This window comes from Arvicanthis niloticus, chromosome 30 (genome assembly GCF_011762505.2).
Source record: "Arvicanthis niloticus isolate mArvNil1 chromosome 30, mArvNil1.pat.X, whole genome shotgun sequence".
Classification (NCBI taxonomy): domain Eukaryota; kingdom Metazoa; phylum Chordata; class Mammalia; order Rodentia; family Muridae; genus Arvicanthis; species Arvicanthis niloticus.
In genome coordinates, this window is record NC_133438.1 from 2,901,183 (window position 1) to 2,920,920 (window position 19,738).

The following is a 19,738-nucleotide window of genomic DNA, read 5'->3' on the forward strand; positions in this document are numbered from 1 at the left end:
AGGAGCATCAGGATGAAAAAAAAACAGATGGGATCTGTGGGAAAATCAGGCAAGCAGCTGAGTTACATAATTAATTAAAATTAAACAGAGGTCAAAGGGGAATGTTTAAGCTCATAAAGTGCTTGCTGCACAAGTGTAGGGACATATGCTGGGTCCACATTTTTCATGTAAGAAGCATTTTTCATGTGCAGCCACAAAGCCTTTAACCTATTGTATGTCTGGCTTGCAAGATATGCTGAAACAATGGGGACATAAAACTTGTGGGAGTGGACAACCAGTGACTGGTCCAACTTGAAGCCCGTAATATGAGAGACAGCCCATAGCTGGCACTACATGAATGGCCAGGAACCACTGGCTAGGCAGCCCAGACACCCATGATAGAAGCAAACACAACTCTCCAAAACATAATAGTCAATGAAATGATTCCTAATGATTTTTCTGCAATACTCTTAGATTGGTGCCTGTGTCAATAATCATCAGAGGCATCACTGAGCAAGTGAGAGAAGCAGGTGCAGCTACCACAGCCAAAAAGTAGGTGAAGACAGGAAATCCCACAGAAGGAAGAGAAGAAGGATTTCAGAAGCCAGAGGGGTCGAGGGCACCATGAGAACACAACCCATATAATCAACTAAACAGGGCTCATACAGGCTCAAAGATACTGAAAAGACAAATGTGGAGCCTGCATGGCTCTGTACTAGGTCCTCTGAATAAATGTTATCGTTGTATAGCTTGGTTTTTTTGTGGGACCTCTAACAGTGGGAGGAGGAGCTGTCTCTGACTCTTTTTTCTGGATTTGATTATTTTCCTCCTATTGGGTTGCCTCATCCAGCCTTGATAATGGTTTGTTCCTAGTCTTATTGTAGTTTCTTATACTGTATATTTTTAAAGGGAAACAAAGTAGAAATGAATCTAGGAGAAAGAGAAGGTATACGTGAGAGGGACTATCATCCATGCAAGTAGGCGAAACTGCTTTTGGAAACTAATATATGTAAAGAAATAAAAAGATGAGGTGTGTGATGGCAAAGCCCTGTAGTCCTAGCACTTGGAGGGCAGAAAAAAAATCCCTGTGGCCTGATAGCCAGCTTCTCTAGCCAAATTCCTTGAGTTCTAGTTTCACTGAGAAATTTTTATCTCAAGAATCAGGGAGTACACTATTCATTATGGGTAATAAATAAGGGCAGGGACTTTTTCAGTATGGGGTCATGTTAGGTCTCATCCCATTAAAAGGCTCATTAAAACAACATGGTGGTTCTCAACATTCCTAATGCTATAACCTTGTAAAAACAGTTCCTCATGTTTTGGTGACTTCCAACCAGAAAATTATTTTCACTGCTGCTTCATGAGTGCAGTTTTGCTACTTTATGAATAGTGATGTAAATATTTGTGTTTCCCTATGGTCTTAGGTGACCCCTTTGAAACAGTGATTCACCTGCCCAAAGGGTTATAACCCACCGGTTAAAAACTATTGCAACAAAACTTAGACAACAACAAAGTAAGATTTAGTATTCTAAAGAATTAGTGATGGGGCTGGAGAGATGGCTTAGCAGTTAAGAGACTTTGATGCTCCTGCAGAAGACCCAAATTTAGTTTCCAGTACCCATACTGGTGGGCTCATAGCTGTGTATAACTTTGGCTTCATGGGATCTGACACCCTCATATGAACTCTGCAGGCATGGGACACATGTTGTGCTTCTACTCAGGCACACACAAACACATGAATAAATGTTAAAAGAATTACTGATACCACTGACTCTGGTGATACTAGGAGGAATGCTAGTATATAAGTAAATAAGTATTACAATGTTATTATGATAATAGTATTATGGTACACGATACACTGTTATAAAACAGCTATAATATATAAACAGATGAATCCAGTGGCAAAGGCCTGGGATCCCAGCTACCACAGAGGATGAAGTCAGAGTATTAAAACTTCATGGTTTGCCTAAAAACATAGTGAAGTCAAAGCAAGCCCAAGCAACTTAGTAAAACTGTCTCAAAAAAAAGTGGTTAGAAGTACTGACTGCTCTTCCAGAAAACCTGGGTTCATATTTCAGCACCCATATGGTACCTTACAATGATGGTGAGGTACAGCTCAGGAGTTAAGAGTACCTGGTGATCATACAGAGGACCTGACTTTAGTTACCAGCATCTATATCAGATGGCTCACAACCACTTATGACTCCAGTTCAACAGCATGTGATACCTTCTTCCCTGAGCAGTACTCATGCATATGGTTCACTGACAAAACTTTCATATACATGATAAGTAAATGAGTAAATAAATGAGATATTACATTCATGGCACATATGAACAAAACTTAAAAAGAAGGCTGATTTATGGATCAGTCGTAGAGTACTTGTGTAGTGTACAGTCTGCGCTAGATTCAGTCTTCAGTACTGCAAAAGCAAACAAACAAAAATCTGATATGGCAAAATCATCCAAAAGAAGGCTTAACATAACTAGAATATCTAAGAATTTTAACTCTGACACAAAAACACAGAAAGGAGGACTCTCGCCAGATATCAGATGCAGAAATAATAGAATTATCCAAAAAAGTATAAAAATTCTTAGCCTATATCCACCTATCACATCTATAGTCTAATGGAAGTAGACTTATATGTAAGGAGTGGGAATATACATGAAGGAGTGTCCTTTCAACAAATGGTACTAGAACAACACAGTCTACATGCAACATACAATGAACTGACTCCCGCAGACTGACACCTGAGGTTGTCTTCTTGTCCTCACATACAGCTGTGCACACACATGCATTCACACTCATGAAAAGATGCTAAACATTATTCATCATTAATAATATGAAAATTGTCTTCTTGTCCTCACATACAGCTGTGCACACACATGCATTCACACTCATGAAAAGATGCTAAACATTATTCATCATTAATAATATGAAAAATAAAAACAGTGATACATCCTCATATACCTAAGAAAATGAGCAAGGGAGTGTGGATGAAGTTCAGATGGAAGACTGCTTGACGAACAAGCAGCCAGCTCTGGTTCCATTCATCACATGCACATGAAGGAAGGAAGAAAGGGAGGGAGGAAGGGAGGAAGAGAGAGAGGGAAAGAAGGATGGAGGGAGGGAGGGAGAGAAAGAAGGGAAGAAAAAAATGAAGGAAGGTAGAAAACGTATAAAACGTACTCCTGGGTAGTCTTAGGATTCAGATTTAAGTACACAGTGGAAAGAGAAAATCAACTCCTGTAAGCAGGCCTCTGACACCACAGACACTCATAAGGATGTGTACAACCCTATGTGTATACCAACTCACAAATAATATTAATGTAATAAAAATTACAAGTACACATGTATTTTCATTCCACACTTGATTTGTTAAGATGTAACTTCAATGTAAGTTAAGATATCTATGTATCTGGAAAGATCACTACTGGACCCTTTGAAATAACTGATGGAATCATCAATCTACTATATCAAGAAGCCCAAAGGGAGACATTACCCAACATCTAGACTCTGTAGAGGGAAACTACAGAATCAAGACAGAAAAATTTGGAGACAATTCTGAGTGCTAGGTAGGGCTTGTGGATGGCTGGCACTAAATTGTGGTGATGTGGGGAAGGGCTTGGAGAAGAAAGATGCTATGTTCTAGAGATACAGTCTCCTGTTTTGACTGATAAAATAGTCAGAAGTCAGACCCCACTGACAAGTACCTAAAAGCCCACTGACACTGTAGATGCTCTTCAAAGGACAACATCGTATCTAAGAGGATAAATGAACTGTCATCACTTGGTTCTAGATCTGCCTTTCTGAAGACATCCCCACCAAGTATAACAAAAACAATAATAATCTGTCTTTACTTCTGGCTAAAATAGATTTCCAACTTGTGGTCATGACCCCTTAAGGATCAAGTAACTCTTTCACTGGGGTTACATATCAGATATCCTGCATATCAAATATTTTCAGTAAAACTCATAACAGCAAATATACAGCTATGAAATTGCAATAAAAAATGTATGGTCGGGGTCAAAACAGTTTGAAGAACAGCATTAAAAGGACACAACATTAGGAAGGTTGAGAACCACTGAGCTAACATAATATATAACTTTGATTCTTTACCACTCTTTTCGCCTGTTCTAAAGGATACTCTGTAGAGTGAAAAATTATACAACTCCTCCTAAAGCCACCTTAAAACTTTGTATTGTGAGAACATTCCTTTAACTTTTACCCATATTATAAATAACATTCTTCTTTATTCTTATTTGGATTCTTTCTCATGTATATGTATTTGTATGTGATGTAATATGTGTGTGTGTGTGTGTGTGTGTGTGTGTGTGTGTGTGTGTGTGTGTGTTAGAGGCCAGAAAACAGTATCAGTATTCTGGAGCTGGAGTTACAGGCAGCTGTGAGCCACTCAACTGGGAACCAAATATGGATCCACTGGAAGAGCCGCAAACATTCTTAATCACTGAGCTGTCTCTCCAGCACCAAAAATTACACTCTTTGGTCAGTATTAGAAAGAAGTGAGAGGTTCATGGGGGTGGCCATATTTCTTAACAACCTTGAGAGGTGTAACTTGAGAGCCACCAAGTTCCAGTGTGTGCCCACTGCAAAGAAATTATCCCTGAGTCTCTCTAGAGAATCCAATTTCCTGTCTATTTTGTTCTCTCTCTCTCTCTCTCTCTCTCTCTCTCTCTCTCTCTCTCTCTCTCTCTCTCTCTCCCTCCCTCCCTCCCTCCTGCAACATTTTTCTATTTTAATAAATCCAGTAGGGCTTCACATCTGCCTTGCTCTGAAATTAATTTCTTTGTTGAAGCCACAAATCCTAGTTTTGCCTGGGTGGATGGGGGTTGGTGTCTCTGAAAAGAATTTCCTAGATAATTGTCAATGTTGTCTTGAGCTCTGTTTCTATAATTAGTGACAACTCAACTAGATCAGACACTGTAGGAAGAAGTAAAGTGTAAGCATCCAGATTAGACTTTTGCTCAGGCCACCATAGCTGCAGCAGCCCCTCATCTCTCATGGTCACTGTAAGAAATAAATTGTTGTGGTCCATTTTCAGTGTGCTCCAAACTTAGAGATCAAACAGTCAAAGATTGAAAGCAGGAAGTCTTAGGCCCCTTCTCCTCTAACTGGTGGCTGGCAGTTTGCAGAGTTGCAAAGTTATAAGCAGTCTTGCTTGTGACTGAAAATGAAAAGAGAAAAGGGGCTGTCTCAACCATGAATATTCATTAGATGAGGCTTTGCTTCCTGAAGTAATCTGATGAGGGAATTTGGGAAAGAATTTAAATGCCAGAACATGGGAAGGAGAACTGTGAAAAGATGTCTCTTGGACATGATATAGTTGACATAGTTGTTGCACACACAAACTCACAGTGGCTAGAGTTCCCTGAACAAGATCAAGCTTGTCAACATTTTATCATGGATGGAAGAGGATATGATAACTTCTAACTAACTGAGGAACTATTGGCACTTGATAGCTACTGAGATGGATAACCATTCTTCCACGAGGAGGGGACAACATGGGTAGTTGTCAGTATTCAAGTTGCCCCACAACTATTTACATATACTAACTGGACTATACTTAGTTTGAAATTTCATGAGCAAGTTACATCCTTTAAGAGAGAAAGAACAAAGAAGGGAACCCAAAACAGAAGGCAATAAGAACAGGCAAAATAGAGTGAGAAAGCAAAAGAGAGAGAGAAAGAGACAGACAGACACAGACAGAGAGACTCAAAGTCGGTAGATTTCTTTGAAGACAACCTTCAGGTACAATTAAAAAATATAAAATAAGCTAGACAGTGATGGCATACACCTTTGATCCAAGCACTCAGGAGGCAGAGGCAGGATCTTCTCTGATTTCTAGGCAAGCCTGGTCTACCCAGCGAGTTACAGGACAACCAGTGCTATACAGAGAATCCTTATCACAAAACAAAACAAAACAAAACAAAAACTTTACCATGGTGGCACACACCTTTAATCTTAACACTCAGGATGCAGAGGCAGGTCTATCTCTAAGTTTGAAGCAGGTCAGGGGTACAAAATAAGACCATATCTCAAAAATAAACAAAGAAAACAAACAGGGAAATTTTTAAAAATTTTAAAAAGCAGGAAACAAAAAACAAAACAGAATAAACAAACATCAGCTAGCATCTAGGAACTTTTATCACATATCCTTAATTACCACTTTCAAATCAAACTGATGATTTTGTTCATATATACAGATTCTGGGAGAAGAATATTTTTCACTTTTCATTTATTTTTATTTAAGAGTTTTTAGTTCCACCATTGTAGATCAAACTCAGGGTCTTGAGCTAGTTAGGCATGTGCTTATCACTATCTAAGCTGTCAACGCCCTGGAAATGTTGAAGTCTAACTTTACCAGGTAAAACAAATTCCTTCCCATGACTTCAGATTCTAGTATCTCTTTCAGTAAGTTGGGATAAAAAAAAAATTATCTTGTCCATCTAGATGAATTTTACATACACACACCTCTCACAGGAGTGGAGGGATTCAGAGTATGCACAAACATACACATTTGTGCCAGAACCCCAACTGTTTGAGGCACAGGCTTCATGCTGGAAGTGGTAACAAATATTTAATAGAAAAACATAGTTCACCATTTAAAAGTATATACTATATACTATAAACATTAAGTGGTTTTGTTTGCTTGGTTTTTGTTTGCTTGGGTTTTTTTTTTGGTTTGGGTTTGTTTTTAATTGTCGTTGTTGAGGTTGCTATTCAATGCAGCCTTGGCTGTCCTAACACTCACTTTGTAGAAGAAGATCAACTCGGAACTAAAGAAGCCTTCCTCTGCTTAAATGGGGTTCATTGTGTGACATTAGGACTACTGCCTTATTTATTTATTCATTTTTAATATTCCTTTTTTACTTAGGCCTTTTGTTTTCTCCCACAGAATCTACTCACTTTGTTTTTTACTCTCTTTCTTTCATTCATTATTATTTTATCTGGTTTTGGTGCTAGGATCAAAGGCATGAGCCTTTATGCCAGGCAAAATAAGTCTTAATGTTGGCCAACAGTTTTCTGCTACTGTTAATATACTGACTTTGATATACTGTGGTTTTAAACAACAACATTTTTATTTTCAGAAAACAAACCATTAATTGTTTGTGGTAACTATTACAGGTAAATTTGCAGAGGTCTCTGTCACAAAATTACATAAACTAAGTGCACTAAAACTACAGAAATTCATTTAGGTATGTGAGTTGACTGGTAGCATGCTTACTTAGTATGTACAGAACCTTGGGGTCCATCCCTAGCAACACAGAAAATCAGATGTGGTGCTGCACTCCTTTAATACCAGAATCTGGGAGGTGAAAGCATGGGGCATTAGAAGTTCAAGGTCATCCTTAACTACACAGAGATTTCTCATCTAGCCCACTCACTGTCCTTGAGACTCTGTCTAAAAGCACCAACCAACTCCAATAACATCAAAATGACTAAGAATCATATTGCCTTACTATTTGTGAGGCAGAGGTCAGCAGCTTCACACTCCCTTGCTCAGGGAACCCCTGGCATGCCCCTTCTGAGTCCCTGCTTTGGTGAAAATTTTTGTTTTCTTTCCCTGCAGCTACTTAACTCCAGTATCTGCCTTGATTATCACATTACAGTTTCCTGTGTTCCAGTCTCCACATGGTTACCCCTCAACAACTAATTAAATCTACAGTAATATCTTTTTGAGGTATTAAAGGTCAGGACACTGATACATTTGTTTAGAACTGGAGCAACTCAACCAACACTCCAGCCAACAGTAAAGATATGTGAAAAAAAAGTGTGAGTCTTTAAAGGGTGAACTCAATTAATTGAATGTCTCAGACACAAATAATGTGTCCATATCTGTCTTCTCTGTGGGTTCTCCTGGGGTTATTGGCCTCACAAACATAAATATAAATATGAATATACATATACATACATATACATATAAATATATCTCTACCCTCTACATTTTCAGGTGTCCAACCCTCATGATGCCTACACATTATTTATTTTCTCTTTGTATCTGGAAGACCTCATTAGCATCTATTCCTCCAGTGTCTCCAGCCCAGCTAACAATTTCTTGTTGTCCCTCTACTTACTTCAAAAGAAGCCAGATAAAGTCGCTAGGATTGTCTGTGGATCCAGCTGAAGCAAGTGTTGAAGGATTTGAACAAGTAATGATTTTTGTTTTCCTACAAAGAAAAAAAAGTTAGAGTACCATAAAGTGTCCTGGCTACCCTGCTAAAGTAAGTTCAAATAACCATGACAAAGGATACAAACTAATTCTGGTTGTTCTAGACATGAGGGAATAAAAAGGGAAGAAAAAAATGATCCCACACAGTGGCTCCTCAAATAACAAAGCAAATTAAAGCATACAAGAGAAAAGAAGCAGAAGACAAGATTTGCTGACTCACTGCCCTAGGACTTCCAGGTTAGTCCTTGATATATGGCAGCTGGAACTGGGAAGAAATAGTCTGTGGTGCCATGTGATTGGCCAGTGCTTCACTTCCTCTCCTTGGTGGTGGTGGTTGGGGGAGGGGGGTTGGCAAAATGGAGACAGGTATGATTGATGTTGAAAGTTTGGTGTAGCTCTAAATCCTCAGGTCCTGGTATTCTACAGATAACGAATATTGCAGAGAATGGGGTATTTAGGCTTACTGATGAATCCAGATAAGGATTCTCCAAGGCTTCTGACTGTACAGATGGATCCCTTCATCTTCTTGTTGTTATCATTTTATGTGTGCTACCATTATTTCACATTTAAAAGGATATATGGATATATGAGGGAAGGTAGTCTCTCCATATCTGACCCTGGTCCTCCATGATTCAGTTAGTCTAGACTGGAATGCAAATCAGGCTTCTCCTGTCTCAGAATCTGGAATGCTAGGATTACAGGTGTGTACAACACTTATGGCTAAATTTCAAGTTCTATGATTACTAAGGTTCTTCCTTTCCCTGACTTAGGCTGCCACCAACGTCAACTGCATTTTGAAAATATTAAGTGGGGGAGGGGCCAGAAATGAGAAGGCTCAACTGATTGTACTTGACATCGAGCCTTGTAGACCTGAGTTGATGGTGGAGGAAGAAATTTACTCCTGCAAGTTTTCCTCTAATCCACTATCCATTCATAGATGGATAAATACCTGTATTAAACATCTAAAAAGTTAAGTGGTAAATCTCCGAAATAAAGAACTCATTAGTATTAAATGGCTTTTATTGTGTATAATTTATGTTGTTCTATTTTATTATAAGTTATTACAAATAATTTGTTATAACAAACATATAGACTAAACTTCTATATGTGTATATATTGAAAAAAATATGTGCAGTTCCATCCTATCTTAGTCCTTAGTCTCACACATCCCCTGGGCAGCTTTGAATGAACATAGATGATCAATGAACTGTATATGTGTGTGTGTGTATATATATATATATACACACACACATATACATATATATACATATATATATATGGAATATAGGAGTATATATATATATACATATATATATATATATACCCATATATACATATGTGTATATGTGTGTTGTGTGTACATACATATATATGTATATGTGTATATATATGTGTGTATGTGTATGTATATATACATACATATATATGTACACACACACACACGGTGGAAAGATGGTGACGTTTTTATATTAACTTTGAATTGATCAAACCTGCCTTATATCTCCTGGCTTTTTGTAATCATGGCTGGCTTGATGTGAATAAAAAAAAAAAAAAAACATGGTCCTTGAGTATGTCAGGCTAGTGCTCCACCATCAAACTAGAACTCCACTCTGTCCCCTGTCCAGTGTATTCAGTGTTGTCATTGTAGTGCTATACACCACTCTTAAGAAAAAAAAAAAAAACTGCTGCAAAGTCTGAGAACCTGAATTTGATACAGTGAACTTATTTTGTAGGAGAGAACTGACTATTCTGAATTGTTCTCTGTACTGAACACATAGGAATGCACAAACACACACACACACACACACACACACACACAGACACACACACCTTTTTTTATAAAGGGGGTTACAGTAAATGGTCTTTTTCTTCATCATGAGGGTTTTGGTGTGTTTTGTCTTCATTTGTTTGTATTAGGACCTCTTTATTGGGCTATTTTCTAGTTTACAAGGACATGGGAGTAGAGGGAGATAGTACATCTTTTGTATTTTTGTCTTTTGATTCTATTGAGAGGACCATCATTCTTCCTTTGTTGAGTATGATGGGAGGAGTCATAGTCACCAGTGGTACCTAGAACACTTGACTGATTTCACCGGACAGTTGCAGGTGAAAACAGGTTCTCAGTGAAGGTTACAGATGCCCAGGTGATTCTAGCCTACTGAATCCTGGGTTAAGGGTGGTTAAGAGTCTAGATCAATGGTTCTTAACCTTCCTAACGTGACAGCCCTTAAATACAGTTTTGGTGGCCTTCAAGCATACATTACTTTTGTTGCTACTTCATAACTTTAATTTTGCCTCTGTTATGAATCACAATGTAAATATCTGATAGGCTGGATATCTGATATTTGGCCCCTGTAAAAATGTCATTTCACCCCTCCCTCCATTCATAAGGGATCAAAACCCAAAAGTTGAGAAAAGCTGGTCTAGGAAGTCTGTGTATACCACCTTCAGTTCTATAATCCTAAATATTCCACAAGTATTTATTTACTTTTAGAAAATTTTTATTTATTTATTTAGTGAGTAAGAGAGAGAGTAATTTTCAGGAGTCAATGCTTTGCTTCTGTGTGTTGGTCCCAGGAACTGAATTCAGATCATCAGGCTGGATGGCAACCACCTTTACCAATGAGCCATCTTGCTGGCCCTCCAGAAGGACTAGTGACATCTCTCTGATTTACATGGAGCCTCGGCATGTGATGACATATTTTATTCCTTAATTTAGTTTATGGTACCTCAAGCTAAATGAAATGGAAATTATGTATGGAGAAGTTCCTTGTCTTTTATGCCTTCCAGTTGTCTGGCTGTGAGGGTCTTGCCTGATGTTCTTGGAGTTCTGATATTATTAGCTGGGTATATGGACCAGTTTTTCAATCAGGAGGTACTGTGAAAACCCACAGTGAGGAAGACTTCTGGGATGCTCAGTTTAGCTCAAAAATGCACAGGTGTGACACTGTTCCTTTTCATTTTCTTCTCTGTGAGGATTTTCTGTGGCTTTGGAGGTGTTTCTGGCCTGTGGCCTGAAGACCGTTTGCATCTAGGCATAGCTGTAAATGTGGTCCATTATAAAATTATGAACTTAACACACCCCATATGTACACAAACACATAGGAAGTGTCACTTGGACACACAAACACATGATTAAAAAATTAAAAAGGGATACAGAAGAAAGTAGATAAACTAATTAAAGAAGTACGGTCAGAAAACTTTCTGATATTATAAAGATTTAGTCCAAATGATTATCAAACTTGGAGCCCTGAGTAGGAAAAACTGAATAGAATACTCTCATATACCAGCTAATAGAGTCCAAAGGGAAAGGGGAAAACCTTGAATGTCATTTAGGAAAATGACATGATGTACACAAAGGATCAGAATTCTTAAAATGAATGATTTTGACATTGAGGACTGGAATATGTTTTTGTTAGCTTTGTTTTAATTTAGTTGGGGTGAGTAAAAATTGCAAGTAAAAATTTAAAATCCCCAAATGACACAGGCAAAAGGGACCATGGTGTGGAGGTGTGACACTGAACCTTCAACAGAAATTTAACTCCATCCTTTAACTTGCTACTTCTTACATTTTAAAAAATAATTTATTTGTTTTTGTTTTATGTGCATTGGCGTTTTGCTTACATGTATGTTTGTATGAGAGCATTGGGTCACCCAGAACTGGAGTTACAGAGAGTTGTGAGCTACCCTGAGTGTTCTGGAATTGAACCCAGGTTTTCTGAAAGAGAGCAGTCAGTGCTCTTAACTACTGCCCCATATCTCCTGCCTATAATTCTGTGGTTTATGCAAAATTTTGAGCCATAAGGACTGTAGGAGTTTGCATTCCCACCAACAATGTGTGAATGTCTTCTTTTCTCCACATCCTTGCCAGGATGAGCTGTCACTAGTTTTATTGATCTCAGCCATTCTGACAGGTGTAAGATGAAATCTTAAAGTAGTTTTGATTTGCTTCTCCCTGGTGGTTAAGGATGTTGAACATTTCTTTCTGTGTTTGTAAGCTACTTGAGGTTCCTTTTTGAGGAAACTGTTTACATCTATACTCCATTTAAAAAACTGAGTGGTTTTATTGATATTTGAGTTTTTTTATATAGTTTGAATATTAGCTCTATATTGGATGTATAGTTCATAAACTTTACATCTTTCTCAAGTTGTGCACTGCTGCTTTATCTGTTTGCTGTACAGAAACTTTTCAGTGTTATGAGGTCCTATTTATCAACTCTTTATCTTAGTACCTGTGCCAATTGTGTTTTGTTTAAAAAAGAAAATCTTTCCCTGTGCCTATGCACTCAAGGTTATTCCCCCTCTTTCTCTTCTATTGGATTCAGTGTATCTAGTTTGATGCTAGGGTCCTGCATCCATTTAGGATTGTACTTTTTGCATGGTAATAAATATGTATCCATTTTCATTCTTTTACAAGTAACCATTAAGCATGACCAGCACAATTTGTTAAAGATGCTGCCTTTTTTTTTCAGTATGCATTTTGAGGTTTTTCATTTTGTTTTTCTTTTGGTTTGGTTTCAAAGGAAAACCAGGTGCCCATAGGTGTGAACATTTATGTCTGTGTTGTCAATTTGGTTTGTGTCTGTTTTTGTGCCAGTACCACAGTTTTACTTTTATTACTATACCTCTGTAGTACAACTTGGAACCAGGGAGAATGATACAGCAGTTCTTTATACCCTAGGATTGTTTTAGGTATCCTATAGTTTTGTTTCCATATGGTGAAGGGCCAAGTTTACAAATACCATTTTGCTTTCAGACTCCATTTTATGCCTAACTTGCTCTCTGAATGAAATCAGTACTGGAAAAACCCTAACTTGTTTCAGGAGTTACCCTGGTGACTATCAAAATTCTCCTGGGCAAATAGCCACTCCACTCCTAGCAACAACCAATCAGTTCTTAAGAACAAAGAATCTACTATCTAAAGTAGATTGGTTAAGCTGGCAACCATTGTTCATACCAAGCTGAAATCATCACTAGCCAATAGGAATTCACCTAACAAATGTCAACCAATCATGTAACTACCAAGTTAGAAAGTTCCTCACCCTTCTTCCATGATAAATAGGCAAGGCTTGTGCCCATTCCTGACACTTTCCACTGTGCTGGAGAGATTGAATAAAGACTCCTTGTTTTGCATACCAATTGGACTCCTGGTGGTCTCTGGTGGTCTGTGAGGACCTCACAATGTGGATTCCATACATCATACACACTAATGGTAAATATTAAAAGTGCAAAATAAAAGCCAGGAGGCTGAAGCGTAACAGCCTCTCTGACAACCTACACACACACTCACACACACACCATGATTGAAGAACAACAGGTGACTTCCCAGGGTCTCTTGGCTGTCAGGGACCTAATCACACTAGGTGAACTAGTATCTAACTCTGGGCTTCTATCTGGGAAGAACTGGACATGCATCCTAGAGCATGCATTTCTAGAGAGCCTCCTGAGATCCCCTATAGGATTAATCCCCCCACTCCAAAACCCAGCTTCACACAATCCCACACTCACTCACATAAATACCCCTCTGACAGCTTCTACATTTGAGCCTGACAGATATGCAAAGTAGCAGCTCAGTGAACTCAGTGAAACTTGTGCAGCTGAAGCTCCAGCTTTTCGAATAAAAAGAGATTAGTTCCAGCAATATTCAGGGTAGCTGCATTAACTCATGCTTGGTGTGTGTGTGTGTGTGTGTGTGTGTGTGTGTGTGTGTGTGTGTGTGTGTTTTGGGCGGGGGGGGGTAGGTGTACATGTGAAAATATGAGTTTTCGACTTCTTCCATCATAAAAGTTATACTTACAGTACCTCAGGATCTTACTGCTTACCTCTCTATATTCTGTGTTTCTGGCTCTTTCTCAATCACGGTTTTTCTTACCTGTCCCAGTCTGTGATTCTCACCAGGTCTAGTCTAGTTTCTGTGTCTAAATGCTCCAGAGACAAAGAGGTAATTTCCTCTTTCTAACTTTGCCTCTGGTTCCTTTTGGGTCTCACGCAAGTCTTAGGGTGACGGGAAATAGCTCTGTGGATAGAACAGTTGCTCCTCAAACATTATGACCTGTACTTGTGTCATTTGGAGTCTTGTAAAAAGCTGGTGCAGTGGTAAAATCTGTAGTTCCAGTGCTGCTGAGGTAAAGTCAGGAGGATCCCTAGTCAGCCAGTGTAGCTCAATTGGTGACCTTTAGGTTTGAGATAAGTGAAAGACACTTATCTCAAAAATAAATAAAGAAATAAAGTGAGAAAAATACTTGACTTAGACCTCTGGTCTACACACACACATGCATGTTTATGTATGTATATGTATAACCACACAGACAATGCATGCACACACAAATAAAACAGACAATTTGTGCCAGGACTCATCATAGAACAAGATCATAACTAGCAGGTGGTTTTCCTGAGATGAGCACCTTAAATTAAATTAGATTAAAATCTACAACAGAACTCAGGTACACAAGTCCCAGGGGAAAATTATTTTAGGAAAGATTCCTGCTATTAATATGCTTTTCCTGTTATTATTAAAAATATATGACAATCACTAGGTATTAGCCTACCCCTTTGAGCAGATCTCTGCAGATCCACGAAGATGTCTTGTAGTGATGCTATGTAGACAAATAAATGACTTGATTATTTATGATGATCCTATAAGAATTCAGAAAATTGTATTTATTAAGCTCTTTTATAGTAGGACTGCTATTGATCCTTTTCTGATAGTCAAAACTGCAAGGAGAACTCTGCCAGTCTCCCATATGTCACCAGTTAATTGCTTCTAGATAGTAACCAGACTTTCTCCTACTCAGAGCACATTCCAAGAGGTTGTAAAACCATTATCCATAGGTCATAAAAAGAGAACTAACTATTCATTATAGGTGCTAGGACAGAAGATAAAATATTGACTGGATTTATCTATACAAAACTTCACTAATAACTTAATTATGTTTTTTAAGTCCCAATGAGCCTGTGAAGCTGTGACAGGTGATGAATGTTTAGCAGCACAAAGAGAGGAGTGTGAATTTTACCCTTATCCTTCTTTTTCATTCATTCCATTTCCCCCTTTCTCTTAAAGAGCTTTCATAGGAAACTGCTTACAACTTGGAAATAAAAGCTAAAATCCACTTTTCAAAGTGTCCCTTTTTCTTCCTGCAACTTCAACCTGCAGCCTGAAAGTTAGAGCCAAGCATTTCCTGCTGAGATAGAATAAGGGCTACATTACTTAGTCCCCCAGCTGTTAGGCTACAGGTGTTGATCACCTTAGCCAGCAGCTTTTAAACCTCAGAATTAGCATAGAACAGAAGGTCTGGAGACCTTCAGTCTTTAAAGTCACACCCAGAGTCCTATTCTATGTCCTGTATCAAAGCGCTTCATGCCTGGAGGCTCACAGCACATTTCCTTCTAGAAAACAATGCTTCTGTCCTGTTATTTGCATGAGGTTCACTCTGGTAACCATTCACTCACTCACTTTTCAGCAAACCTCTGTAAATGGCTGTGGCGGCCTAGGTCTAGTCCTGGGTTACAACTTCTTTAAGCAGCGTTTGGTAAATACCAACCAAGCTCAGATTCCAATCGTGCCTGAGCAGACAGTTCTTAGCAGCCACAGTGTAGGCCAGCAACTTTGTTAGTTCTTGATAGCATGCCTCATGTCTGAGTAGAAGTGGGAGTCTCTCCTTTCCTTTTCTCCAGGCCAAAGGTAATAGGTATGAAGGGATCTTTAGACTGATTTCAGGTTTCCTAGCTGAGTTATCACAGAGTCACTGGGTCACATGTGGGACGTTCTATCATGTGGGATACCAAAACAAGAGAGGAATTTTACCATTCACCTCTTCACTAAAATTAATATTCACTAAACATTAAGTCCAGCTTCCTAACTCCAGCTAGAGTTATTAGGTCTGGAGGTGCTGTTTCCTCAGGGGCAAAAGAGACAGGGATGAGAATATCTGGGGAGGAAGATGACTCAGACCTCTTATGGTGGGCTCTAAGATGTCTGAGAGACAATGTCCAGCACCTGTCCAGACGACCTCCAAACTACAAAAAGAAGACAGGCAAACAAGGCAAGCATGATTCCCCTTCCTTTCTTCACCATCTTCCTCATTTAACTCCTCCTCCACCTGACCCCAGAGGAAGGCTTGGAGGGATTCTCCATCTAATTCTCCAGCAAGCTGTCCCAGAGATTCCAGCCCCATGTCCATCTGGGTTGTACACCAGGTCATTGAGATGTAATCCTATTGGAGAGTTGTCACCCTGGGGTGCCTCCTCTCTGGTAACTGGGAGGCCCATTGCTCACCTCCCTCATCTAGGCCTTCCTAGTATGCCTCCATAGGAGCGTGCCCCCATGCCATGTGAGTGCAAATTGCTGAACATACTTTAGCATGTAAGACCATGTTCTTCAGGAAAAGATGTGGGTGGAGGACAGAAGGCAGTGGGCCCAGGCCCCACTTTTTGAGATGAGAAATGGGACTCAGGGAAATGAAGCCTGTCCTTAGAAAGTGATCTAGAGTCAGGTGTTTAGGCGGAGCTGATACCTCCAGGCTTTGCTGGCAATGGGCTCACAACAACTTTGGGTGAGGCATTTGGGTTTATTCATGGGGGAACTTCCTGTCCAGCCTGACCCCAGCTGGTTCCATTTATGGGGAGAGATACCACAGCTGTGTGTGGATAATCCTGAAATATTCCACATCCCCCAGCTCCTCTGGAGGGAGCAGCTGGCACCCAGCTCTGACTATTAAACACGGAAGCAACACCTACCCAGCTCAGTGCCAACAAAGATAAAGAGAAACTTCCTTTGTCATGCTCACCTCTCCTGCAGGTGGACTCTGAATGTGCAGCCATGTATTTATAGATATAATTACACGTTTTAGCATGTCAATTGACTAAGGCCAAGCTATGAACTCTACAAAACAGATAGGCCCTGGAGGCCAGCACACAAGTTCCAGTGCCAAGGGCTCCAGAGATACTGAGTCCAGAGCTAGGATTGATGCTAGGGAAATCCCTGTTTGCAGAGATGGTTGCAGGTCCCTAGGGCAGCCCTGGGGCCTCCCAAGAAGAATGACTCTATCTCTTTCTGACCTCCTTCAAGTCTTTGAGTCCCCCTGTGGATAGACCTAAAGAGCTCTTAGAATATATGGAAGACTCCGAACTCAGAAGACATGAGAAAGTCCTGCCGTCTTGTGGAAACATGGTATTTCTTCCTGAACTCCTTGTCTGTCTTGCTGAGAGGCAGAGTGACCCTACTAGGGTTTGGGCTGCTGCTGACTGTTCCATATCCCTCAACACCAAGAAAGCAAGAGGCCTGGGAGGAACTCATGTGTCTCCAGGGCAGAAGGGCACCCTAGACTGACCTCCTCCCACACTTACAGAAGACAATGGATATCCCCTGTGCATCCTGGCTGTCCCTGAAGAGAAGTTTGCAGGAAAAACCAAACCAAACCATACAAACAGGAATTAGTTTGTCCTAAGGAAACAGAAACTCAGGGAGGTGATAAAGACCTGCTCAAGACCAGTATGGAAATTTCTAGACTCTGGAATCTTATGTATTCTCCTACTGGTCTGAGATAAGCTATCCAGATGGAACCTCTGTTTCCCTGAAGAGCCTGGCATAGGGACAGTGCAGTGCATGAGAGAGATCTTGCCACAGGTCAGCAAGGGCAAGGCACCTGCTTCCTTGGAGAGAAGCCTGTGTGTGAGAAGTCACAAGGCAGTAGTAGAAGTGGTAGTGTAGCTCAGTTGGAAGTACGTACCCATGAATAAAGTGCTGGCCTCCATCCCCACCACTGTGTAAAACTAGGTATGGTTGTGAATGCCTATTATCCCAGATCTTGAGTGAATGTAGAAGGATCAGAAATTCAAGGTCATTTTACAGTTTGAGACCAGCCTTAGCTCCAAGAGACCATGTCAAAAAATAAAAGAGCCAACAGGATTTTATCAATCCTGGGCCATTTAGTGCCAAACCCAAACACTAGGTCACTCAGCACTCATGATGACCCTTTGGTATGGGTGATATGATTTATTTAAGTGGTTGTAATATACAACTTTTTTTTTTTTAGGCATGAATCAATATACTGTGAGTTACCAGCTTGTAAGAATCAGCCCAGTGGTCTGTACACAGTCATTTCCATTATAAGAGTATAAGGACTCCACTGGAAAAGGTGATAGAAGTTACATGCCCCCTCCACCTTGGGGAATCCTGCAGGACCCAGACAATTGTGGCATATCCTGACGGAAGGCAATCCTCATCTTTCCAGGCTGCACACCTTGCTTCACCTACTTCTGGGTACAAGAAGGATCAGCACGTTCTCTTAACAAGCAGATGCAGAGAAGAGCTGGGACTTGTTTGTTTTGATGGCTGGGAACTGTATACTCCTTGTCAAAGGTGTGCCAAGAGACTGGCTGCAGACCAGTCCCATTGTGGACCTTCCAACCCATGTCTGTGGATTGCAATAGAACTTGGTTTCACAGTACTTCCTCATGGATCCTTGCTCTTCTCCCCAAAGGCATGTTGGTCCTGAGTCTGTACCATAGCAGACCAAGGGCCACAGGGACAGTGTCAAGAGGGTTTACCATGGGAGCTGGGATCTATTCCCAGCACTGCCAGGTAGAATAGAGACAGAATTAGAAATCAAAGCACTAACAGATCAGTGCAGTTCGCTGTATTGGGCCCTGAGGGTTAATCATCATGGACTAGCTCTAGGGCCCTCAAGAAAATGTCAGTTAATGTGGGTCAGTGTAGACAGAAGCATGAGAAGGGCATAGGTGTCTTGAGATAGTCTTCTTGATGACTTTGGACCCGTGCTTAACGCTATGTGGACTTCAGTGAAAGAAGGCAGACATCTCTCTGGCTAAGCTCTGGAAAATAAGAACAGCCAAGTTCTTGGGGACATCCTGTCTAATGAACCAGGGTGCCACTGCTGGGCACTGTAGAAAAGGTTTACAAGAATTCATGAAGGACAACACATACTCTATTGCATCTGCCTCATAACTATGTATTTGAACTAGATCAAGAGAGGATCTGTGAATGTCATAGGACAAAGGTAGTATGACAAAGACATGAAGTTCATGGACCAGCCACATGTGATTCCTTTGGTGCCCTCTGCATCGGAATCCACCCTCCGTATCCCACAGACAGATGACAGACAAGAGACTCAACTAGATCTCTCCAGTGTTTCTACTTCTGCTGATCTTCCCTGGTCTAATGTGCTAATACTTATCACCTCTCCCTCAAGTCACTGCAGAAGCCTTCTCATGATTGGCAGTGCTGGCATCTCCCTGCCGGCTAGATCTGTGGGCTGTTATTTGTGTGAGGCAGGGTTGAGGGAGGGCATTGTGACAGGACATGGACTTAACTGTTCAAAAAATTACAAAAGGACTCCAGACAGGGAGGTGCTGTTCTGCAGAAAGCTTAACAGTTTGGGGGCTAACTTCCCATAATCCATGAGTGCTGACTTCAACTTATGCAGTTCGCTTCTTAACACTGGGTCCATAAAATTTTCCCAAGCCAACTGCTTCTTGTCGGTTTCCAGGGGGCCTAGTGAATGGAAAACATTAGGTGGGAACAGAGGTTGTAGGTCCCTGTTGTGTTTGGA